Raw genomic sequence first — 7,306 nt, 5'->3', positions numbered from 1 at the left:
TAAAAGCAGAAATGCAGAAATAAAGTTGCCGCAGTAAAAAAGTACTTATACGGTAACTCTGAAACTACAAGAAGGTGTACTTTCCTGTGTCCAAAACCTATTCATAACATCGCCTTGTATAGACAGGCACTAACTCTGAGTTATGGCCCTTTATTAGTAATGCAGTATGCATATAAGGCAATAATTCTTTCCACACTACTTTTCTGCAACTACTGGCTGGAATTCAATTAAACTTTATAGGAACCATTAATACTAAAATGAGATGTGCATAATTTGTTGCCTTGTTCAGACCAGATCCTTCATTACAGAGTTATGGCCCTTGATTAGTTATGTAGTATGCATATAGAGCAATATTGATATTTCTTTGCAACTGCAGTATAATGATTTCAACAAATCTTTATGGGAATTATAGATACTAAAAGGCAATTTACATCTCATTGCCATGTTCAGATATAACTTTTTAACACTGAATTAATTAAGGCTGAATATTTATTATGTACAAAGAATATTACTGTTTATGCCATGATGAATATATAAATAAAGCCTGTTTTTGAAATGTCTTTATTTGTTGTGATAGTAATAATCAGTACTCGGCGAGGATGTTCATTTTTTTATTTATTTATTCCACTCCTATCTTGCCGTTATGAAACAAGCTTCTTTGGCCGTTATCATTATTTATTCAATGTGCTTAATTAACAAAAATGATTGAATAACTCATCTTTCAAACAAATGAATTATTTAATCATAAATATAACTTTGCATGTACTTAGTGTAACCGTCATGAAACTTTGACACTTTTATCAAGATTTAACAACGCTTGCATTTCCTACCTTCTATTCATTCTTTTTTACAAAATGGCGGAACATCTTTATTATAGGTAACACTCAAGGACATATGCGTGTACTTGGTTAAATTCCCGGTTTAAAGACACAAAGAACATAAATTATGCATATTTGACTTTCATTATAATTTTGAAAAGTGCCGTACGGCTAGCCAATACAGTGTGTCCTAGCTAGTCGTACGTGACTCACATATGACTAAAGCTTTTTGCCCGTTCGGCAAGCCACTTCAAAATTATAAACCAATTACATTTCTTTCTTTATTTCAGACCTGAATCTAACCAGGTTCTTACAAAAATTTAACCAGTATCTGACCATAATAAAATCATTTTCTGACCAAAATCTAAGCAACCAGGCTAATTTTTTAGGGTCATTGTGGCCCTTTGTATTAAAATATGGGGGTCATTTGAAATAATTAAGGGTCAAATTTAAAATCAAAGGGCAGTTTGGGAAATGAGGGTTGAATAATTGTTGTCATTTGGGTCACCAATTCAAGAATATTTGGTTGTCCGAAGTAAAAACTGGTTGCCCGAAAATTTTTATCAGAACTATCTCTAAGCAATTATTGTATCATAGTTTGGGGACCTTTCTGTTGAAAAAGTGTCAGAGTTAAATCGTATACATATACATGCACAGTGCGGTAACTGGAGTGCAGGTATCAGTTACCCGCACTCCAGATCATGCCCGTTGATTGGCTCATTTTTGCTGGGGTTTACACATTGTGACGGCAGAGAAAGGGAAAGCGGCAGAAATATCATATTCAGATGCTCGATCATTGGTTACTTTTTACCGGGGTTTAAAATTGTGACAACAGGGAACGTGTTTTTATGTTTGACTATGATACCAAAGAGAAAGAACACCAAAACACTCTTTAATCTGATTTATATTCAGGGGCTACGCCCCCTCGTACAAATCAGACAGCCTCGTGTTTGGGTTCTCTTTCTATTACTTGATCAAATATGCAAACTTATCTTCAGTAAAAAACAGTAATAAATGGAAGCAAACTAATTGTATTTGAAATATTGCATTTAATCTCTTATTTGTTGACTGTTTGATGAATACTTTCTGCAAATTTTAGCTCAACTTTTTTTTTTGAAAAAAAAAAAAATAGAGCTATAGTGGCTGCGGTGTTGCCGTTGCCATCCCCAAACTTGTACCTGGATCATAACTTTTTATATGCCCGAAAGAATTCCGTCCGTCCGTCGGAACAAACATTTGATATTTATGAGCTTCATTCCGTAGTTATAAAGAACAAAAACTCATAAAATTCAAATTAAGAGATATTTTTGTTTTTATGAGCTAATTTTGCTTATGGGCGTTGGTCCAGGTGGTGTTTATGAGCTGATTTGCCTCATAAATGTCAAAAGATGGTATGTCGTACGTCCATTCGTCCGTCTGTAAGCAATTTAGTTTCCGGAGCATAAATTAAGTTCCATTTAGCCCACAGTATTCAAACTTAATAGGATGCTTATCCATATTGGATAGAAGACCCTATTTGATTTTGGGGTCACAAGGTCAAAGGTCAAGGTCACTATTACTGTAAAACTGAAAACGGTTTCCGGAGCATAACTTAAGTTCCGTTTGGCCCACAGTATGCAAACTTCATAGGATTAATACCCATATTAGGTGGAAGACCCCTATTGATTTTGGGGTCACAGGGTCAAAGGTTAAGGTCACTATTACCATAAAACAGAAAATGGTTTCTGGAGCATAACTTAAGTTCCATTTGACCCACAGTTTTCAAATTTCATAGGATATTTGGCCATATTGGGTAGAAGACCCCTATTGATTTTGGGGTCACAAGGTCAAAGGTCAAGGTCACTATTACCGTAAAACTGAAATTGGTTTCCGGAACATAACTAAAGTTCTATTTGCCCCACAGTACTTAAACTTTTTAGGATGATTGCCCATATTGGGTAGAAAACCCCTATTGATTTTTGGGTCACAAGGTCAAGGTCACTATTACCGTAAAACTGAAAATGCTTTCCGGAGCATAACTTGAGTTCCAATTTGCCCACAGTTTTCAAATTTCATAGGATGATTGGCCATATTGGGTAGAACACCCCTATTGATTTTGGGGTCACAAGGTCAAAGGTCAAGGTCACTATTAGCTAAATACTGAAAATGGTTTCCGGAACAAAACTTAAGTTCCATTTGGCCCACTTTATTCAAACTTAATAGGATGATTGTCCATATTGGGCAGAAGACCCCTATTGATTTTGGGGTCAGAAGGTCAAAGGTCATAGTAACAATTACCGTACAGTAAAACTGAAAATGGTTTCAAGAGCATTACTTAAGTTCCATTTGGCCCACAGTTTTCAAACTTCATAGGATGATTGCCATATTGGGTCGAAGACCCCTATTGATTTTGGGGTCACAAAGTCAAAGGCCAAGGTCACTATTATCCTGAAACTGAAAATCGTTTCCGCTGCATAAATTAAGTTCCATTTGGTCGACAGACTTCATAGGATGATTGTCCATATAGGGTAGATGACCCCTATTGATTTTGGGATCACAATGTCAAAGATCAAGGTTACTATCACCTTTTAACTGGAAACAGTTTTCGCTCAATAACTCAAGCATTAATCAACCTACAGCTTAAGTACATTCGGGCATATAATGCTCCGCCTAGCGGTGCTCTTGTTTATTTCTTGGACTAATATCATAATTTGTTGACAAGATTTAATTTCACACCACCCTTCTAAATGAACTGATCCTAGACACAATTGATTGACAGGTGCTAGAGATCGTTTAGTGCGCTCGAAGTGTCAATCATCATTAAAGGGTGGTCTTATCAAGACTTCAAAAGACTTTACCGACGTGCGTACGTGACAACCTGGGTAAATGTAGGCGGAGTCATTGTTGACAGAGTTGCCTAGCAAGTAGCAGGCTTACATGGAAAAAGGTCACACTTTGTTATCAATCAGTGAATTAGTGTCCTTGTGTTCTACTAAAATGTCTGGGAAAATCTATATGATCTCAACGGCTAAAAATAATTAACATGCAAATAAATTTGTATAATATTGGAATTGTTCAAACAATTTTTAAAATTCCGCGGCCCGCCGGCTGGTTTCCGTGACAATCCCGGGCATCCGGGACGTTCTGACATGTATGATTGACTATATATTTAATGCAAATAATTAACTGTTCATTTACCTGTATATCATTCAACAAAATCTGACGATACACATTAATGTTGGATCTAGATTCAACCAGTCTCTTATTAGAAATTTGATGCTGGAGACTATTTTGATGGAGTAACAGTTGTCTGGTTGGATGTGTCCCTATCTTAACTCCCCGAGTAACAAAAGCCTTGCTATTCAACGGCTGTGTAAAAAGTTCACAAACCTTGCACATTAAACCATGTTTTGCATTTGAATAGTACAACCAATGATAGTCTCTTTCATATTTAATAGAAGAAAATTTGCGCTTGTCACTGATATTTTTAATACCAAAGTGAGTGCTTGGATTACCGGCAGTTTTCAAAGAGTCACTGGGTTTACCAGATGAAATTTTCATAGATATATCTTGGACGTGGGGACATACTGACTTATTTCCAACATTAACTGATACTGACTTATTTACGTCAGGCACATCAACTGATACGGACTTATTTACGACAGGCACATCAACTGATACTGACTTAGCTACCACAGGCACAATGACATCAACTGATACGGACTTATTTACCACAGGCACATCAACTGATACGGACTTATTTACGACAGGCACATCAACTGATACTGACTTATTTACGTCAGGCACATCAACTGATACTGACTTATTTACGTCTGGCACATCAAAGTCTGACTTATTTCCAACATGTTCATCACCTATGAATTTATTAACAAGAGGCTGATCAACTTCAACAGGCACTGACTCAATAGATACAGACGTATTACTGACAGACTCAGAATTCACAAGTGCTATTTCTGTAGATAATTTGTTCCTTTTTACATTTTCAAAAGCAGTCAAAATGCTTGGCGTATCTTTCTTGTGTTTCTTTTGTATTTTCTTTGTGTAGTATTTTGAGTTGTGTGACATAATTCTTGCAGAATTATTTATTTATTTATTTATTTATTTACTTACATGATTTAGATCTATTTATTTATTTATTTACTTATTTATTTACATGATATTGCGGCGCACTGAAGCAGAACAATTTCTTCCACACGCTTTACAAGGTCAAACAAAATTATAAGCGTCCAAGTGACCGTGAAAGGATGTCTAAATGCCGTAATCGTATTTCATGTATTTCCGGTACCGTAAATTATCGCTACATCGATCGGCGATGGTTCAATATATTTCTGCCAAATTTTAAACGACTTCACGATTGTTTGCATCAATTTAATGCATCTGCCGTCAGAAATTGGTTTAGTTGGGAAAAAAGATAACATATTTTGGGAAATTTCAAGATTTTTAGGGGAAATTTTAACATTTTTGTCAATTGGGAAGACGCCGATATTCGGCGTCAAAATTAGGCAAAAAAAATCACTGTTGGTGTATTGTCTTCATACTTGGCCTCAACAACCCTTGGGACAAGACCTTTCAGTAGACTACACTAACCTTGACCTTCATCCATAAATGAGCCGTGTCATGACAAAACCAACATAATGGGTTTGCGACCAGCATGGATACAGACCAGCCTGCGCATCCGTGCAGTCTGATCAGGATCCATGATGTTCGTTTACCAACCCTATTACAAGTAGAGAAACTGATAGCGAACAGCATGGATCCTGATCAGACTGCGCGGATGCGCAGGCTTGTCTGGATCAATGCTGGTCGCAAAACCATTATGTTGGTTTTGTCATGACACTGCTCAAATGACCTTGACCTTCAAGGTTAAAAGTCCAAATTTTGCTTGTTCATGCTGTTATTGGCTGTAACTTGGTTATTGACAGACCTTGACCTTCACTCATAAATCACCTTGACTTTGAAGGTCAAATTATTGAAATTTTATTTTTTTTGGCTATTATTGGCTGTAACCTTATTATTTTTGAATGGATTGTCTTCAAACTTGAACATAATAATCTTCAAGGATAACACTTAAAAAATAACCAGACAGACCTTGACCTTCACTCATAAATGACCTTGACCTTTTCATTGTTATACCCCCGCACAATAAAGTTGTAAGGGGGGTATACTGGAATCAGCTTGTCCGTCCGGCCGTCCGTCCGGCTGTCCGTCGGTTTTTTCTTGTCCGCCCAATAACTTAAGATTCCTTTGACCCTTAGTCTTCATATTTGACATGGAGGTTAGTCATGATTAGTAGATGAGCCCTATTGATTTTGAGGTCACTAGGTCAAAGGTCAAGGTCACAGGGGCCTTGACTTCAAAAAGCTTGTCCGCCCAAGAACTTAAAATTCCTTTAACCTACAGTTGTCATATTAGGCATGGAGGTTAGTCATGATTAGTAGATGACCCCTATTGATTTTGAGGTCAAAGGTCAAGGTCACAGGGGCCTTGACTTCAAAAATCTTGTCCGCCCAATAACTTAAGATTCCTTTGACCCACAGTCTTCATATTTGGAATGGAGGTTACTCATGATTAGTAGATGACCCCTATTGATTTTGAGGTCACCACGTCAAAGGTCAAGGTCACAAAGTCTTTGACTTCAAAAACCTTGTCCGCCCAATAACTTAAGATTCCTTTAACCTACAGTCGTCATATTTGGCATGGAGGTTAGTCATGATTAGTAGATGGCCCCTATTGATTTTGAGGGCACTAGGTCAAAGGTCAAGGTCACAGGGGCCTTGACTTCAAAAAGCTTGTCCGCCCAATAACTTAAGATTCCTTTGACCCACAGTCGTCATATTTCGAATGGAGGTTACTCATGATTAGTAGATGACCCCTATTGATTTTGAGGTCACCACGTCAAAGGTCAAGGTCACAGAGTCTTTGACTTCAAAAAGTTTTTCTGCCCAATAACTTTAGATTCCTTTGACCCACAGTCTTCATATTTAGCATGGATGTTGATCATGATTAGTAGATGACCCCTATTGATTTTGAGGTCACTGGGTCAAAGGTCAATGTCATAGGGACCGTGACAAAAAAAAGCTTTTTTTCTCAATTGTTAAAGAATGTCCTGTCCGCAATGTATTGATTTTGACATTTTCACATTTGAAGCATGTAGAATACATAACTTAGCAATGCACTGGCTTAGTAACCTCAGATTTGGCAGGGAGGGTGTCCTTGAGCTCTAAATGGCCACTGTTGATTCTGACAAAGTGGTATGCGGGGGTATTCACGCCATGATAGTGGCAGTTCTAGTTTTTGCTGTAACTGGCTGTAACTTTGCTATCATTGAAGGGATCAACTTCATATTATAACAGAACATACTTAAGGACAAGACCTTGTCACCACCACATGTCACCAGCACATGACACCACCAGCACGTGACACCACCAGCACATGACTCCACAACGTGACTCCACCACGTCTCTCCACCATGTAACTCCACCATGTGA

This window comes from Ruditapes philippinarum, unplaced genomic scaffold (assembly GCF_026571515.1).
Source record: "Ruditapes philippinarum isolate M1 unplaced genomic scaffold, ASM2657151v2 ctg9149_1_1_1_1, whole genome shotgun sequence".
NCBI lineage: Eukaryota > Metazoa > Mollusca > Bivalvia > Venerida > Veneridae > Ruditapes > Ruditapes philippinarum.
The sequence above is the reverse complement of the archived record's forward strand: the minus strand, read 5'-3'. Positions refer to the sequence as shown.